Source organism: Chelonia mydas, chromosome 6 (genome assembly GCF_015237465.2).
Source record: "Chelonia mydas isolate rCheMyd1 chromosome 6, rCheMyd1.pri.v2, whole genome shotgun sequence".
In the NCBI taxonomy this organism is placed as follows: domain Eukaryota; kingdom Metazoa; phylum Chordata; order Testudines; family Cheloniidae; genus Chelonia; species Chelonia mydas.
The window spans coordinates 95406443-95425461 of record NC_051246.2 but is presented as its reverse complement, the minus strand read 5'-3'; the positions used below and the strand labels follow the sequence as shown (position 1 = coordinate 95425461).

Sequence of the window (19019 nt, the reverse complement as noted above, 5' to 3'; positions counted from 1 at the left end):
TCCATTTTTATTCCTATTTTTTTAAAATAAAATCCAAGATATTCCACCATGGTAAGTTCAAGTGATCAGAACTGAACCAGAACTTTCTGTTTCATCAGGCCTACGGCATATGCCATCCACTACTTTAAAGTTGCTCCTACAGCTCTCTGTTCTTTCATCTCATAATATTCTCATAACTTTTGGATTGGTAACCTTTGCATAGGAATCATGTCTTGTGTGTTATGTTCATGTTCCTGAAAATTCTCCTGTTCACACCAATTTCCAGCTATTCAAATCTGTTCTTAATATGTGGCTGATTCCATTTTGTCCTAAGGAAAGACGAGTTAGAAATCTCACAATTCAGTACTTTTACTCAGATTTGTTTCTTTGTAAGTTAATGGTTCCAGAGTAGACCAAAACTATTTCAGTAGCTTGTTCTCTTGTGCCATTATGTTGTGTCCTGACACACTGAAGTCGAAATATTCACAGGACTCAACCACATCATACTATGTAGAATTGAATTCCAGATTGCTTCATGTGTCCCTTCCTGTGCCCAGTTGTTCTTTCCTTATCATGAGTAACATGATGCTATGCTTCTTAATGCTTTACTTTGCCTTATCTTTGGACTCTTAGAGGATAGGGAGATGTTTATTGCCAAAGTGTGTGATATTTATTACCAAAGTAACGGACCTCTTATTTGCCATACTTTTTTTTATACCCTGTACTTTAGATATTGCCTCTCATGATGTGGTAATCTCTCAAAATGGCCATATTTTTCATGTGGGTGCCTAAATTGGGTCTCTGCCAAATGGGCAGTTTTAGCCGCAATTACTTGTTTTGTGTTTATTGCTTTAAAAGTCTGCCTTTGACATCCACATTAGAAAATGTAGACTTAATGTCTTCTCTATTAATTTGGCTGAGCTTATTAGAAATCTTGCATCTTTGATTTGCTCAATTTCTGTATTATGTGAGTTTTCCTGTGGGCTGTTTTCATTGAAGAATTTAGGTAAATTCATTCATTCATTCTGTAATTAGTCACCCCAAGCTTCATGGCAGGTATTTAAGTGTTTCACAGGTGTGTTGAAGAATAGCTCTCTTAAAAGCGCACTTTTCTATGGTACCCATTAATCTTTCTTTAAAAGCTCATTAAACTATATATAATAGCAACCTCAGATTAAATCTGGAAATAGGGAATGTGTTCTTCATTTCTCTGTGTTCTTCTGTCTGTAGAAATATACGCCTAAGCTGGGCCTTGGTGAACTATGGTTTTAAATTGAGTTTGGATATTGAACAATAGGCCCAAAGCATGTAACCAAAAAGAATAAGATCATGAGAAAGAGGGATTGTTTGTGTTAAACTTGTAGTGACTCTTGAAATACCAGCATTATCTTATTTAAGGTTTGAGCTGAAGGTTTCAAATAAAGAAAAAATGGTTAATTGGTTACCAGTAAATAATTAGTTATATAAGTTTGCTTTAAAGAAATCTTTGTGTAATAATTAAAGAGAAATATAGTAAAGTAAGATGAGATGAAAACCTTGAGAAGAGTAGGGTTCAGCCCTAAACTGCCTCATCTGGCTTTGGCTAAAGTCTAACAACCAGGAATGACATCACTTTTTTGTTATAGCATATAAAAAAAGAGAGGGTTTTTTTTTTTTGTGGAGGTTCTTTCTCAGAGCTTTCCCCAACCCCCTCGGAGTCACGCCATGATGGGAAGGTTCCTCTCAGGCCTGGTCCTGTTGTGAGTACTTTGGCTAGTATTTTTAACGTATACACTTCTTTAATGACGGGTTTCAGAGTAGCAGCCATGTTAGTCTGTATCCCCAAAAAGAAAAGGAGGACTATTTTCCACTGAATGCATCCGATGAAATGAGCTGTAGCTCACGAAAGCTTATGCTCAAATAAATTTGTTAGTCTCTAAGTTGCCACGAGTCCTCCTTTTCTTTTTACGCTTCTTTAAGTGTCCTCTGCATATTTCCACTCTTGGGGTTGGCCAGCCAGGTGCAGCTAGGACAGTGGAACCTTCTAGTAGCAGGGTGGATAGGGGTGCCTCTCCGCTCCCTTCTTTGCCTCCAGTGTTTGAGCGCAGTAGGAGGGCATGCCTATGAAAAGGGCGTAGAGCCCATTGCTGCCTCAGTTCCTTCCAGCCACAGCAACGATAAGACATGAACCTCTCCAGCTCCTCAGATCCATAGTTAAGTGCCTTTAGATTAGTTGTTGTTTGAAGTTAGAGTAGTTAATAGGATAAGTTCGTTTTAGATAGTAGTTATAGTTGTTAAGTAAAACACTGAGCAGTTCTGATATGGCAGATCCCAATGCAAAGAAGCATGATTTTAAGAGGTGCGTGTCATGTCCATTGGTTTTCCCAGCATCTGACATACACGTTCAGTACCTGAAGTGCTTAGCTAAGAATCATTCACTGGTACATGGTGTTACCTGCAGCACATTTACTCCTTGAGCCTGGAAGGAGAGACAGAATAAACTTCAGGCTCTTCTGTTACAAGCGGCCTTGTCAGACAAGCTTCAGGGATCTGATAGTTCTAAAGGATCTGAAAATAATGAGAGGAGACTTCAGTTGGCTCTGATTATGTCCAGATCCAAACAAGCATAGACAGCAAAGGCTTTAGATTCAGCATCATGCTCCTGTTCCAAGTTAACTGACCCTTTGCTAGCCAAGTTCTCAGATCCAGTTCAAAATGGGGTACAGTCCTAAGTGGGACCAATACCAGAAAGACAATCTGAGACTCCTCAAGATTTACCAGAACCAGCTATCTTGGTTCTGAGGAAGAAATAAGCACATCTCGAGTGGCTCCTCGGATTATTCCCATTATATGGATCCAAGAACTTTGGATTTAGGACCTCCAGATTGCTGCGAGAATATGCATCTGAAGAAAAGATCATCAGATCCAATCATGCCAACCCAACCACATACAATAATAGTTACAGCCCAAATTCTTTTGGATCCACACCTGTTAACGGATCTGATTTAACCACAGTGCTTGCCTGGTAACAGAGGATCATGAAGGCTCTCCTCAGTCAATATCAGTCAAAAAAATAGTCAATATCAGTCTCCCTGCCTAAGACTCCAGCTGGCTCACTGGTCTCTATTTTTCAGATCCTGCATCAGTTAGCTCACCTGTTGCTTCAGGATTGGATCTGCAATTGGATGTTGAGCCTGATCTGAGGCTCTTACCAAAACCCAAATAATTCCTAAGCCAGGGATCGGCAACCTTTGGCACGTGGCCTGCCAGGGTAAGCCCCCGGCGGGCTGGGCCGGTTTGTTTATCTGCCGCGTCTACAGATTCGGCCGATAGCAGCTCCCACTGGCTGTGGTTCGCCGCTCCAGGCCAATGGGGGCTGCAGGAGGCAACAGTCAGCACATCCCTCGGCCCACGCCGCTTCCTGCAGTCCCCATTGGCCTGGAGCGGCGAACCGCGGCCAGTGGGAGCTGCTATCGGCTGAACCTGTGGACGCGCCAGGTAAACAAACCAGCCCAGTGCACCGGGGGCTTACCCTGGTGGGCCATGTGCCAAAAGTTACTGATCCTGTCCTAAGCAAAGTCTTCCACTTGAAGTAATACTTCTGTATCAAGCAGATGACATGATGCCAGACTGGGGAATTTGGCAAGACTGATTCATGCCATCTTTGGTGCCATGACCATATTGGCTATCTCCTACTTACCAATATCATGTGATAATCTGATGCTGGATTCATCTTCCACTGGAACCTACAGATCTGAGGTGTACGGATCTGAGGGGTAGGAAATGTTCCCCTTCTTTGGCACAGGATGCTCTTTTGGAAGAGAAGTACTGGGAAGGATCTCCACTTGATGAATCCCAAGATTTCATGAAACCAGAAAGTGGTTCATGTCCTGATGGCAATATGAGAGTAACAACAGCATTGTCGTCTTCAGAAGATGCAATTCAGTTTCATGAACTAGTTGATAGAATATCCATTTTAAAATTACCATCAGTGGCTTTAGAGGAGGCCACACATCCAGTTTTTGACATTTTGGGGTCTACTGCAAAGGCTTAAATATTGTTGCCTATATTAGAAGGGCTCTGGCAACCAGCTAAATCCATTTGGTCTAATCTGTCATTGTGCCAACCAGTTTCAAAAAAGGCTAAATTACACCAAATACCAAAATAAACTCAGGAGTCATACCCTATGACTGGAGAATTGTTTACCTATTTTTAAGAAAGGGGGAAAAATTGATCCTGGAAACTACAGGCCTGTTAGTTTGACCTCAATTGTATGCAAGGGTCTTAGAACAAATTTTGAAAGAGAAAGTAGTTAAGGACATAGAGGTAAATGGTAATTTGAGATAAAATACAACATGGTTTTATAAATGGTAGATTGTGCCAGCCCAATGTGATCTCTTTGAGAATATAGCTGATTTTTGACACAGGAAATGCAGCACATCTAATCTAGCTGGATTTCAGTAAGGCATTTGATACAGTTCCACCCTAAGAAATTATTAGTTAAATTGGAGAAGATGGGGATTAATATGATGATTAAAAGGTGGATAAGGAGCTGGTTAAAGGGGAGACTACCACAGGTCATATTGAAAGGTGAACTGTCGGCCTGGAGGGAGACTACTAGTGGAGTTTCTCAGGGATCAGTCTTGGGGCTCATCTTATTTAACATTTTTATTCATGACCTCGGCACAAAAAGTGGGAGTGTGCTAATAAAATTTGCGGATGACACAAAGTTGGGTGGTATTCCAGTACAGAGAAGGACTGGAATATCATACAAGAAGATCTGGACGACTTTGAAAACTGGAGTAATAGAAATGGGATGAAATTTAATAGTGAAAAGTGCAAAGCCATTCATTTAGGGACTAACAACAAGAATTTTTGCTGTAAGATGGGGACTTAATCACTTGGAAGTGATAGAGGAGGAGAAAGACCATGGTGTATTGGTTTATCATAGGATGACTTAGAGCTGCCAATGTGATGCAGCTGTGGGAAAAGGTTAATGCAGTCCTAGGGTGCATCAGGTGAAGTATTTCTAATAGAGATAGGGAAGTGGTAGTGCTAGTATACAAGGCACTGGTGAGACCCCATCTGGAATACTGTGCCCAATTCTGGTCTCCCATGTCTAAGAAAGATAAATGCAAACTGGCAGAGGTACAGAGAAGGGCTACTATGATGATCAGAGGAATGGAAAACCTACCTTATGAGAAGAGACTCTAAGAGCTTGGCTTGTTTAGCCTAACCAAAAGAAGGCTGAGGAGAGAGATGATTGCTCTCTGTAAATACGTCAGAAGGATAAATACCAGGGAGGCAGAGGAATTATTTAAGTTAAGCACCAATATTGACACAAGAAAAATGGATATAAACTGGCCATCAATAAATTTAGGCTTGAAATTAGATTAAGGTTTGCTAACCATCAATGGAGTGAAGTTTTGGAATAGCCTTCCAAAGGGAGAAGTGGGAGGAAAAACCAAACTGGCTTCAAGACTTATCTTGGTAAATTTATAAAGGGGATGGTATGATGAGACGGTCTACGATGGCATGTAGCAGATCTGCGAATGCTAGTAGCAAATATCCCCAATGGCTGGTGATGAGACACTAGATGGGGAGGGCTCTGAGGTATTACAGAAAATTCTTTCCTATGTGTCTGACTGTTGGGTCTTGCTGAAATGCTCAGGGTCCAACTGACTGCCATATTTCAAGTCAGGAAAGAATTTTCCCACAGCTCAGATTAGCAGAGACCCTGGAGGGGCTTTCACTTGCAGGTTTAAACTAGAGCAAATGGTGGATTCTCTGTAACTTGAAGTCTTTAAATCATGATTTGAGGACTTCAGTAACCCAGTCAAAGATTGTGGGTCTATTATAGGAGTGGGTAGGTAAGGTTCTGTGGCCTGCAATGTGTAGGAACTCAAACTAGATGACCATGATGGTCCCTTTTGGCCTTAAAATCTGAGTCTATCACCTCAAAGATGGGGTTTTGACACAATAAAGGAACGTTATGTTATCCAATTCAAATCCCTTCTTTCATGCATCCTCTCTTTCCCCTCCCTTTACAGTGACCCCTCCCAGGAGAGATTATTAAGAGTGGAAACACAGATTCTGCTGCATGCAGTGGCTGTAGAAGTAGTACCATTAATTCACAGAAACAAAGGGTTCTACTTCCATTACTTTTTAATCCTAAAAAAGAATGGAGGTGTCCAATTTTAGATCTCAGAGCTCTAAACAGATATGTCAGGTTTAAATTCAGAATGCTATCTCTGGCTTTGATCATTCCCTCCCTGTCTATTCTGGATTTATTTGCTGATCTCGATCTCAAGGATTCATATTTCCATATCTCAATAATATAATCTCCCTGCAAATATCTATATTTTGTTCTTGATTCAGAGCATTTCCAATACAAAATCTTACCCTTTTGCCTCTCCACTGCACCCAGGGTTTTTACTAAACTCCTGGTTTTGGTAGCAGCTCATTTGAAGAGGCAAGGGATTTTCATCTTCCCTTATTTAAATGACTGGGTGCTGAAAACTCCGTCCAAAAAGGAATTAGAAAGAGCCATTTAGATTACCTGTTTTCTGTTTGAGAACTTTAGTCTTCTCATAAACAAAGAAAAGTCTTCTGATTTCATCTCAAGAGGTTTCCTTCATTGGGGTGACCTTCAACTCCATAAAAGAAAGGGCTTTCCTGCTGGAAAAGAGGTTTTTGAAAATATCCATCACCACACAGACACTCCTTTTACAACCCTCTTAGAGAGTAATGTAATTTCTGGCATTATTAAGCCTCATGGCATCAACAACATACATGACTCATTAATAGTCACCACACATTTATCTGACACATCTCTATACCTTTTCATCTGAGGTCTGTTGGGCTACAGAGATTTCCTGTTACACATGAATATGTGAGAACTGAGGGCCATCCATCTGGGTCTCAACATGTTTCTTCCACAGAACAGGATGCAGTAATTCAGGGAGGCATGGACAACATGTCTGCAGTATATTATTAGAATAAACAATCATCCCGGCTATGCAGTGAAGTGATAAAGCTTTGGGACTGGTACATCCTATACAACATTTACCCAATTGCCTTGAATGTCATGGAGAACCCAACAAGGTCAGAGATCTTCTGGACAGGGACTCCTACCAGATGCACTAGTGATCTCTAAAGGAGTCATTGATTGGGGTTGTACTGTATGGCTGGAGAATTGCTAACATAGTTCCTATTTTTAAGAAAGGTAAAAAAAGCAATCCAGGTAATAGGATGAAATTTAATAGTGAAAAGTGCAAGGTCATGTATTTAGGGATTAATAACAAGAATTTCTGTTATAAACTGGGGACGCATTACTTGGAAGTAACAGAGGAGGAGAAGGACCTCGGAGTATTGGTCGATCACAGGATAACTATGAGCCACCAATGTGATATGGCCATCAAAAAAGCTAATGCTGTCTTGGGATTCATCAGGCGAGGTATTTCCAGTAGAGATAAGGTGGTGTTAGTACCGTTATGCAAGGCACTGGTGAGACCTCATGTGGAATATTGTGTGCAGTTCTGGTCTCCCATGTTTAAAAAGGATGAATTAAAACTGGAACAGGTACAGAGAAGGGCTACTAGGATGATCCGAGGAATGGAAAACCTGTCTTATGAAAGGAGACTCAATGAGCTTGGCTTGTTTAGCCTAATTAAAAGTAGGCTGGGAGGAGATATGATTGCTATGTATAAATATATTAGAGGGATAAATACCATGGAGGGAGAGGAATTATTTAAGCTCAGTACCAATGTGGACAGAAGAACAAATGGATATAAACTGGTCATCAGGAAGTTTAGACTTGAAATTAGATGAAGCTTTCTAACCATCAGAGGAGTGAAGTTCTGGAACAGCCTTCCAAAGAAAGCAGTGGGGGAAAACCACATATCTGGCTTCAAGACAAAGCTTGATACGTTTATGGAGGGGATGATATGATAGGATATCCTAATTTTGACAATTAATTGATCTTCGACTACTAGTGGTAGATATGCCCAATGGCCTGTGATGGGATGTTAGATGGGGTGGGATCTGAGTTACTACAGAGAATTCTTTCCTGGGTGTCTGGCTGGTGAGTCTTGCCGACATGCTCAGGGTTTAGCCAATTGCCATATTTGGGGTCGGGAAGGAATTTTCCTCCAGGGCAGAATGGCAGAGGCCCTGGGGGTTTTTCACCTTCCTCTGCAGCGTGGGGCATGGGTCACTTGCTGGAGAATTTTCTGCATCTTGAAGTCTTTAAACCACGATTTGAGGACTTCACTAGCTCAGACATAAGTTAGGGGTTTGTTACAGGAGTTGGTGGGTGAGATTCCGTGGCCTGCGTTGTGCAGGAGGTCAGACTAGATGATCATAATGGTCTCTTCTGACCTTAAAGTCTATGATTCAGAACTTCTTCAGCCTTTGGGGGTTTCCGGCAATAGATCTGTTTGTCACCGGATTCAATATGAAATGAAATATGATTTTGCTCAAGAGCGGCCTTGAACAGTCTATCATTGAGGGATTCATTTCTCCTAGATTGGGAGACAGGTTTGATGTATTGCATTTCCCACATTCCCTCTAATTCTCAAAGTTTTAAAGAAAATGAAACAAGATTTGGCCAGGGTAATTTTGGTTGTTCCAGCATGACTGAAACAACAGTGGTACACTGAATTACTCTGTTTATCCAACAGCAAATACAAGATGCTTCCATTATTGACAAACTTACTACCCCAGCAGGAGGGGAAGGTTTTCTACTCGGATTTCCAATCATTACACCTAATAGCTTGGGTGATAGGAATTTAACAGATTTAGAAAGATCTTGCTCTGTTGTGGTGCAGCAAATTCTTATTAATGTTTAAAAAGCATCTACCAGAAAAAGCTACAATTTTAAATGGAAAAGATTTGTTATCTGGGCAAATGATACGAGTGCTGACCCAATCTCAGTCCCTATAACACTTGTTTTAGAAACAAGGGGTTTGTCTCTCTCTATTAAAGTCCGCTTAGCAGCAGTAGCAGCATTCCATATTCACATTATGGAAAACCCATTTTCTTGCACAAGTTGATGAGAATTTTTTTTTTTAAAGCTGATTGAATTTGTATTTCCTGTTATAGGATTTGGCCCCTCTATGGAATTTTAACTTAGTTTTAACACAGTTTATTGCTCCCCCATTTGAATCTCTAGCAAGAACTGTTCATTGTTTTGTTTTTCTATAAGGACAGGTTTTATAATAGCAATCACTTCCACTAGAAGAATAGTGAGTGGCATGCATTGAGTGAACCTCCCCTCCCCCATGCTACTTTTCAAAAAGTCAAAGTTCTTAGACCATACCCTAAATTCCTTCCCAAGGTAGTTTCAGAATTTCATGTTATTCATAGAATGAATTTAACTGTATCTTTTCCTAAACCTCAACAAGTAAAGGGGAAACAAGTTTCATTCCTTAGAATGCCATTGTATTATTTGGACAGAATGAGGGACTTGAGATTGTCTCCTAACTTATTTATCTTGTATGCTGGTACTTTTAAGGGTTAGGACATTTTAGCATAGTCCCTGTCCGGATGTGTAGTGACAAAAGTGTTACGGAGGACACCCTCTCCTCCTGTTCCTCTTAGAGCCCATTCTACTGAAGTGGTTGCTAAATCTGTAGCATTCGCTAAACATATTTCCCTGATTGAGATATGCTGGGCTGCTAAGACATTATTTACAAGACATTAGGATTTGGATGTGGCAACCAGAGCTGAGGTTCAATTTGACAGAGCAGTACTTCAGTCATTGTTTATTTAGTAATCTGCTCCCTCCTTCCAATTCATGATACTGCTTGCCAAATTATCCTAGGAGTGGGAATATGCAGAGCAGTCTCAAAGAAGATAAAAAGGTTGCTTACTTGTAACCGGAGTTCTTCAAGATAGACTCTGCTTATTCACAGTTCCTGCCTGCCTTCTCTGTGTCTGCAAAGTTCTACTTTTAGGGTTAATTGGTATTCCACTTTAGCTTTTGGAAAAAACCTGAGATAGTCACTAGCACCATGCCCTATTTATAACCACGCCTTCAGAATGTGCTCAACTGTTTGGAGAGAGCGAGGGGCAAGGAGCCCTAACTAGACTAGAAGGTTCCACCATCCTGGCTGCACCTGGTCAGCACATCCCAAGAGTGTGAATATGCAGAGTCCATCTAGAAGTCCATCTAGTTACAAGTAAGTAATCTTCATTTGCTAGGATATAGTATGTAGATGTGTGCACATTCTTATATTTGTAATTTGGATTTTACCAACAGTAAGTGGCCTTTGGACTAATAAAGGAATGCTTGTGTGGAAATTGAGTCATAATAAATCTTAATAAAATTATTATTACAATTATTTCCAGCATTATCATTCTGCCTTCCATATATGCACAATTTCACTCCCAGACTCCAATGAGAAACTGCTGAGCTTGAATTAATATGCAAACTAGATACCATTAACTTGGGTTTGAATAGAGACTGGGAGTGGCTGGGTCATTACACATATTGAATCTATTTCCTTAAGTTAAGTATCCTCACACCTTCTTGTCAACTGTTTAAATGGGCCATCTTGATTATCACTTTAAATTTTTTTTTCTCCTTCTGATAATAGCTCATCTTAACTAATTAGCCTCTCACAGTTTGTATGGTAACTTCCAACTTATCTGTATGTATATATATAATCTTCTTACTATATGTTCCATTCTGTGCATCCGATGAAGCGGGCTGTAGCCCATGAAAGCTTATGCTCTAATAAATTTGTTAGTCTCTAAGGTGCCACAAGTACTCTTGTTCTTTAATCTAATGCTTGTTGTTAGTGTTTGTGCTCTGGTGCTCTGACTACAGGAGTGCTTGTGCTCTGACTACAGGAAATGGCTTCACCAATATGGTCGAAGATAATCTGTCATTTGAATAATATGATACCAAAATTATCAGCCTCCAAAAGCTGTCCCTTTTTCCAAGTTTCCATTTCCCAGCAATAGAAATTTCTTGCTGCACCTACAGACATCCTTTAACATGTTAGTACAGCAAGAATTCACAGGAGCGAGACTGGGTATTTTATTGCTACTAATTGCATTTTACTTATGGTGCACTAGACATATGCAAATATATCGTTTTTCTAATAACCACACATGCTATTTAACATAAGAAGAGTAGTATTTACATTAGTTGTTTTTCTTCTTGTAATCCTTTCATTCAAGAATCTTCTACTCTAGGTCTAATGCTCACTGCGGATCTTTCTTCGTCTCTCTTCTTGTCCCTGTTCAATTTTTCTATTGATTCTAGATGACAAGACTCAGAAAATGTATATATTTTAAAAGAAGCAAGTAGTACGATGGATAGTTGTTTGTTTTAGTGTTCCCATACAGACTGAGCCTAGAGAATGAAAGCTACTTATTGAATGGGTAATAGTATAAGTGATACTGACAGACTGAGAAAAGCATACAGCTCTTCTTAGTGGTTAGGAGTAAAGCAAACAGTAAATATCTCAGATTAATCTTCTAAATGATGGGATACATATGAATATTTCCACCCCAGGAAGGAGTGGATGGATGCTTTCTGACTGTGGTGCATTGTATTTTAATGACGTAATTTCTACTCTTGTTACTGGGAAATACATTTTTTTACTGTGTTTTTATTTCTACTGTACACGCAACTGTTTTAAGCAGTTTGCAGAACATATAAAAAGGCATGTTTGCTGTCCCAAAGAGTTTATAATCTATATGTAAACGTGGTGATGGGTGAAATCTGTACGTAAAAGTGATAATGGGTGATAGTAGGGAAAGGATGGGGAGAGGAAGGACAAGTGTGAGAAAGTGACTTTCCCACCTGCTCTAAGACAGTTACTTTGTAGAGGGGAGTTGGACTTTATTATTGTTGTTGTTAATTAGGTAAAGTCCAGTCCAAGCCTTCTCCCAAAGGTTGGGTGTTCATAGCACAGGTCTACACAGTCTACCTTCTAGAATCTCTCAGACCCAAGATATCTTCTGTCAGAAAAGCCTAGCTCTAATGCTTCCCCCCTTTTCATTCTTTTCAGACAGAGGTCCCACTCTCAAGGCTTCATGTTTCTGAGGCCAGCATCAGCTCTGTGTCGTAGACAGACCCTAGCCATCTTCCTGCATAGTACTGCTCCATTGCAATAAGGGTTACAGAAACACAACCATGCATCTACCTCTATTTAGGTATGTGCATAACTTTGTAGTAAAATGCTGAAATGTCCCCTTGGGAAGTTTTGTCGATGAATTTCTGTTCTTGTGCACAAAGTACTTATTTTGTTTCTAAAAGTTTAAATATTTAAAGCTTGCCCAAAAGATGTATTGCCATAACTGCAAAGTTAGGTGATACAGAAGGAGATGCTTTTTTGGCCTGGTTGGAAAAAGCAATCAGATCCCAGAGACACTTGTGAAAAGGGTGTTGTCAGAAATAGAAACAGCAGCTTTCAACAGATGCTCTCATAACAATTGCAACTAATTTTCCAACCGAGATATCACTGTAATGTAAAAGCATATTGGTAGAATAAAAAACATAATGCAAGTGATGGTGCCAAGGATAATGAGAAAGTTTGTGTGCTTAGATTTTGAAAGTTTTTAAGTTCTTTTTTTAATCAGCTAAACACCTCATTTTCTTAGTGGCATCAGGTTGCTAAGTGGTATTAATTTGTACAGATACAAAACCACTAATTTAAAACTACAAATTAAAGGAAATCTAATTCCTTTAAAAAACAAATCAAAACATCCTCGTCAAATAAAATTGCATTTAGATGTATTATGTTGTGCAGCTTTTAGAGATTTTTCTGGCCAAATGACTTTCCCTCTTACAAAAAGAAAAGGAGTACTTGTGGCACCTTAGAGACTAACCAATTTATTTGAGCATAAGCTTTCATGAGCTACAGCTCACTTCATCGGATGCATACAGATTTCCCATCTTCAAGTGAACTTTCCAGGTCAAACAAAAGTTTATTTTTAAATAACAATTTAGCTCTCAAGTTCCAATAGTTCAGTTGCTACTCGTGCATCTTTCCTTCTATTTTCTTTATAATTATTAGTTTGTATGATTATATTGTTTCTTTCCCATGTCTATCTCCAGTTCATATTGGGCTCAGGTCAATAGTAACCAGAAAGTATTGTCATGTGATAGATGCTTGCTGCTTTTTGTGAAATAAATTGGTGGTCTCAGTTCAGTTCCTAGTACATAGTTGTTCCTATCACAGAAACCGCCTATCACAGAAAGTAGTTTATAGTAGTTGGAGGTGTCTTCGCTGAGGTTAAAGAACATGACGTGGGGCTGGTAGAGTGGGGTATGTGTGGTAGAGGTAGGAGAGATTCCATGCAAAATCAGATTTGTTGCCTTTTGGTGGAAGGTATTTTTAAAAAATATACATTGTCACTACCCATGTTGTACCCCTTCTTTCGATAAAGAGAGGTGGTTGTTCACTGCTGTAAATTATGCACCTTTTCTCAACACTAAATAGACTTTTTGAGGAAGCAAAAATATATGACATTAAAGCATAATTTTTTTTAAATCCTAGGGCACTGTGTGCCACATGAAATAGTCATACTCACAAATGAGTGCCTGATGGTCAATGTAAAACAATCCAGCCTTCTGCGCACAATTATTATTTAACTCCAGCAGTGTACTTAGCATTTTATAGAATAGGGGTGGCCAAACCACGGCTTGAGAGCCACATGCAGTCTTTTACAATTAAAGGACAGCTTATGGAGCACCCCCCTCTCCCATTCTCTACTTACCAGACTAGGGTGGTGGGGCTTAGGGCTTCAGCAGGTGCGGGGCACACCTGCCGGGGCTTGGGGCTTCAGCAGGAGCAGGGCTGAAGCCCCAGCAAGTGCACCTCGTGGGGCTGAAGCCCAAAGACCCTCCTCCCCACAGGGCAGAAGCCCTGAGCCCCACTACCCCGCTGAAGGACTGAAGCCTCGCTCTGGCAGATGTCCCCCCACTCTCAAACTCTGAAGATTGTCTTATGCAGCTTGGAGGGTCAGTATATTTGGTCACTTCTGTTATAGAACATAGATCTAAGCTACATTCCATGAATGAAAGGTTCTGAAATTCCTCCTAAGACAGTAATGTTTCAAAATAGGGAAGAAGGGAATTATGTTGAAAAGCATACAAATAACGCTGAAATCAAGTCTTAAAAACTCCAGTGCCATTTAGGTTGCTTGTCATGGTTTAGAAGGGTTTGTCAGTTGGGGTGGTCAATAATTTTCCATTAAAATTGTTTGTTGAGGCAAAATTGGGTTTTTGGAATTTTCACAAACTTTTTTTTTTTTGCCAAAAAGAGTTTTCTTTCCATGAGTTTTTTTTTTTTTTACTTTTTTGGATGAAAACATTTGTTTTTTTTTAAACAAATTGAAAATTTCTGTGGGCGGGGAGGATTTCTGCCTAACTTTACTATCGGGGTTTACTATAGCTAAATAAATTTTCACTGTTGGAAAGCAACATGATCTAGTGGGCTCAGAACAAAGGAGGGAGCCAGAAACTTCATGAATTATAATGTTAGCTCAATTTCAGGTTCACTCTGTGATTTTTGGATGATCACTTACTCTCTGTGTGCCTTAGTATTTTCATCTGTAAAATGAGGATGATAATTGCATACCTCAAAGTGGTGGTGTGAGGATTAAAGTTAAGAAAGCAGTTTGAAAATGCTAAGTAAAATTATTTATTTGTAAACTTGAGAGGAATTTGAATTAAATTTGTTTTTTTTCCTACTATTTTTCCTCTTTCATTGTTAGAACACTTATTATTGTTCATGTAATTGTTAGCCAGCTTGTGAGTGCAAAGTTGGTGGTATAAATTTATTTTTTACTTGACTGTGTAACCATGGTAAGATTAAGGCTTTTCTTGCTTTTTTCAATGGAGCTCCCTACCACATCTTTTTTTTTTTTTGCCCTTAGCACCAGCTTTTTTATCTTCACATCGCGAGGAGATCTTCCATACCCTTGCAGTACTTGCGGGATTCCCTTGAAGGGGAGACACAAACTTCTACCACTGGCTTTCCCACAACTAGCTAACTGCCTCACTCAGTTGCTCACTGCCTCTTTTAACAAGTTGATCACTCCTCTTCTGAAGAACATAGCAGACACTCTTGTCAGCCTGCTTTCTTGTAGGTCAGGGTCAGGTGAGGAAGATTTCTCCAATTTCAGCTTTATAAGCACAATGTAAATCTGAGAAATATACATATATATCACAAATACCTGCCATTCCTTATAGCAGTCCTGTTCTTTTCATGGTAGTTCCATAGTAGCAGCAGTGGAAGTTTCTAGAATGGAATTTCCTTGGATATAGTTATGCTCTGTTTTAAAAAAACATGTAAAACACATTTAGAAATAATATGAACACTCAACCAGATATAAGAAAAAAAAGTTTGGAACTGCTATCTTCTACAGTGTCTGTTTTAATCTGCATATTCTTGTAAGTGTATTTTTACCAGAACAAAGGGGTCTCATAGTTAGTCTTCATTTTGCAAAAGATCATTGCTCTGTTTGACTTAAATTTATAATAGGAATGTTGCTGCCATAATGTCTGTTATGAGCATCTGTTAATTATATAGTTGTCTCATTCTGGTTTCAAAAATTTCAAGTATCTAAAACATTCCTCATACCACATTAATTCATTTTACAGCAGAGCCTGTTGTGCAGCAAGGTTAAGAAATTTTTTTGGGGTTGTTTTTGACCTTCAAAATTCAGTCAGTTGTGGTGTATAGGATATAATATGTGGATCTTTCAAACATGCCTTTTAAATTTTCAATCTTCCATAGCTATCCTTGAAGTGGAACTGTCAATTAATTTTGTATTCAATTTAAAACAAATAAAAGCAACATTAAAGAAAAATAAATCTTCCAAGTTATATAACTTTTAAAAGCAGCTTAGTACTAAAAAAAAGGAAATGAAAATAGTAAATATTCTCTTACTTGATAACCGAAATGAAGAATAATTTTTGACTACTAATAATTCACTAATTGGGTTAGAGTCTTCTGTTCAAAGGGGATTTTCAATAGCTGTAGCACCATTTTCTCTTTCATTTCATCCAGCCCCATCATTGAAGGGCAATTTTCTCTTTTTGAGTCTGTAATGTGGATATCTTTCTTGTTCTGAATGGAATTCTTATTGATACCAACTGTATGTGGAACAACTATAGATAGATAGATCCAAAGTGAATTAGTTAAGAGAATTTGGCCCTCCAACGTCTTTCAGGATTAGTTAATCTGATTTTGTTAATTGTTGAACAGGTCCTGTGCAGTCATTGTTGTCTTGTTTTTTTTAAAAAAAAATCCTATAAATTTCTGGTGATCAGAGGAAACCTTATTACACTGCACCAGTGACAGAAATTTGGGGCTTGTTTACACAGCAAGTTACTGTGCATCAGTTTGTGACTTGTAAAATTAAAAAGGTCTGTCATAAATATAAAGGGAAGGGTAAACCCCTTTAAAATCCCTCCTGGCCAGAGGAAAAATCCTCTCACCTGTAAAGGGTTAAGAAGCTAAAGGTAACCTCGCTGGAACCTGACCAAAATGACCAATGAGGAGACAAGATACTTTCAAAAGCTGGGAGGAGGGAGAGAAACAAAGGGTCTGTGTCTGTCTGTATGCTGCTTTTGCCGGGGATAGAACAGGAATGGAGTCTTAGAACTTTTAGTAAATAATCTAGCTAGGTATGTGTTAGATTATGATTTCTTTAAATGGCTGAGAAAGGAACTGTGCTGAATAGAATGACTATCCCTGTCTGTGTGTCTTTTTTGTAACTTAAGGTTTTGCCTAGAGGGATTCTCTATGTTTTGAATCTAATTACCGTGTAAGGTATCTACCATCCTGATTTTACAGAGGGGATTTCTTTACTTCTATTAAAAGTCGTCTTGTAAGAAAACTGAATGCTTTTTCATTGTTCTCAGATCCAAGGGTTTGGGTCTGTGGTCACCTATGCAAATTGGTGAGGATTTTTACCAAACCTTTCCCAGGAAGTGGGGTGCAAGGGTTGGGAGGATTTGGGGGGGAAAGACGTGTCCAAACTACGTTTCCCAGTAAACCCAGTTAGAGTTTGGTGGTGGCAGTGGAGATCCAGGGACAAAGGATAAAATTAATTTGTACCTTGGGGAAGTTTTAACCTAAGCTGGTGAAAGTAAGCTTAGGAGGTTTTCATGCAGGTCCCCACATCTGTACCCTAGAGTTCAGAGTGGGGGAGGAACCTTGACAAGGTCATAGAGCAGTTTTTAAATTAAGGGCTGTGGAAAAGCCGACAGGTATGAAGGAGCACGTGGTTCAGACAGAGACATCCCCTAGGGGAGGATCTATGAATGGAGATTCTCTATATCCGAGTAAGGAGGAGAGGATAGAAGATGATAAAACACGGGTAGGATCTGATGAGAAGCGGTCAAATAGAATCCCAGTCAATTACTTTACATAATGGCAGACAGCTAAAAAGTGACATTTTTTTAAAGTGCTCTTATACAAATGCTAGAAGTCTAAATAATAAGATGGGTGAATGTGAGTGCCTCGTATTAAATGAAGATAATACTGTAAAAAGGCATCAAAGAAACTTGGTGAAACAAATATAATCAACGGGGCATGATAATACCAGAGTACAAAATACATCGGAAAGATAGAATAGGTTGTGCTGGTGGGAGAGTGGCATTATATGTGAAAGAAAGCATAGAGTCAAATGAAGTAAAAATCTTAAATGAATCCAGTTGTGCCATAGAATCTCTAGGAATAGAAATTCCATGCTCTGGTAATAAGAATATAGCAGTAGGGACACACTAACAACCACCTGACCAGGATGGTGATGGTGACTGTGAAATGCTCTGGTAGATTAGAGAGTCTATACAAATAAAAAACTCAGTAATAATGAGGGATTTCAACTATCCCCATATTGACTGGGTACATGTCAGGATGGGATGCAGAGATAAAGTTTCTTGACATCTTAAATGACTGCTTCTTGGAGCAGCTAGTCCTGCACCCCACAAGAGGGGAGGCAATTCTTGATTTAGTCCTAAGTGGAGCACAGGATCTGGTCCAAGAAGTGAATATAGATTAACTGCTTGGTAATAGTGACCATAACACAATAAAATTTAACATCCCTGTGGTGGGGAAAACACCAAAGCAGCCCACCATGGTAGCATTTAATTTCAGAAAGGGGAACTACAGAAATATGAGGAACTTAGTTAAACAGAAATTAAAAGGTACAGTGCCAAAAGTGAAATCCCTGCAAGCTGCATGGAAACTTTTAAAAGACACCATAATAGAGGCTCAATTTAAATGTATATCCCAAATTTAAAAACACAGAGAACCAAAAAAGTGCCACCGTGTGTAAACAACAAAATAAGAGAAGTAGTTAGAGACAAAAAAGCATCCTTTATAAAGTGGAATGTAAGGAAATTTTCCACGAACATGTGGACAAGGGTGATCCAGTGGATATAGTGTACCTAGATTTTCAGAAAGCCTTTGACAGGGTCCCTCACCAAAGGCTCTTAAGCAAATAAACTGTCATGATATAAGAAGGAAGGTCCTCTCATAGATCAGGAACTAAAGATAGGAAATAAAGGATAGGAATAAGTGATCAGTTTTCAGAATGGAGAGAGGTAAATAGTGGTGTACCCCAGGGGTCTCTACTGGGACCGGTACTGTTCAGCATATTCATAAATGATCTGGAAAGGGGTAAATAGCTGGCAAAATTTGCAGATGACACAAAACTACTCAAGATAGTTAAATCCAAACTTGACTACAAAGAGTTACAAAAAGGTCTCTCAAAACTGGGTGACTGAGCAACAAAATGACAGATGAAATTCAATGTTGATGAATGCAAAATAATGCACCTTAGCAAATATAACCCCTACTATATGTATGAAATGATGGGGTTTAAATTAGCTGTTACCATTCAAGGAAAAGATCTGGGAGTCATTGTGGATAGTTCTCTGAAAACATCCACTCAATGTGCAGTGGCAGTCAAAAAAGCTAACAGAATGTTGGGAATCATTAGGAAAGGGATAGATAATAAGATAGAAAATATCATTTTGCCTCTATATAAATCCATGATACACCCACATCTTGAATACTGCATGCAGATCT

The 19019-nt window shown here is 39.2% G+C and overlaps 1 protein-coding gene and 1 long non-coding RNA gene across 5 annotated transcripts in view; one reads left to right on the top strand and one right to left on the bottom strand.

Moving 5' to 3' along the window:
* CEP128 (centrosomal protein 128) overlaps positions 1–19019 on the top strand; it is a 428984-nt gene that overhangs the window by 182072 nt on the left and 227893 nt on the right. The gene's annotated exons all lie outside the window — the stretch shown is intronic.
* On the bottom strand, positions 181–18661 carry LOC122466195. The gene is made up of 3 exons (XR_006291536.1): positions 18478–18661; positions 17884–17888; positions 181–192 (listed from the first exon to the last, which is right to left on the bottom strand). It is a non-coding gene; the product is annotated as an uncharacterized LOC122466195 (long non-coding RNA).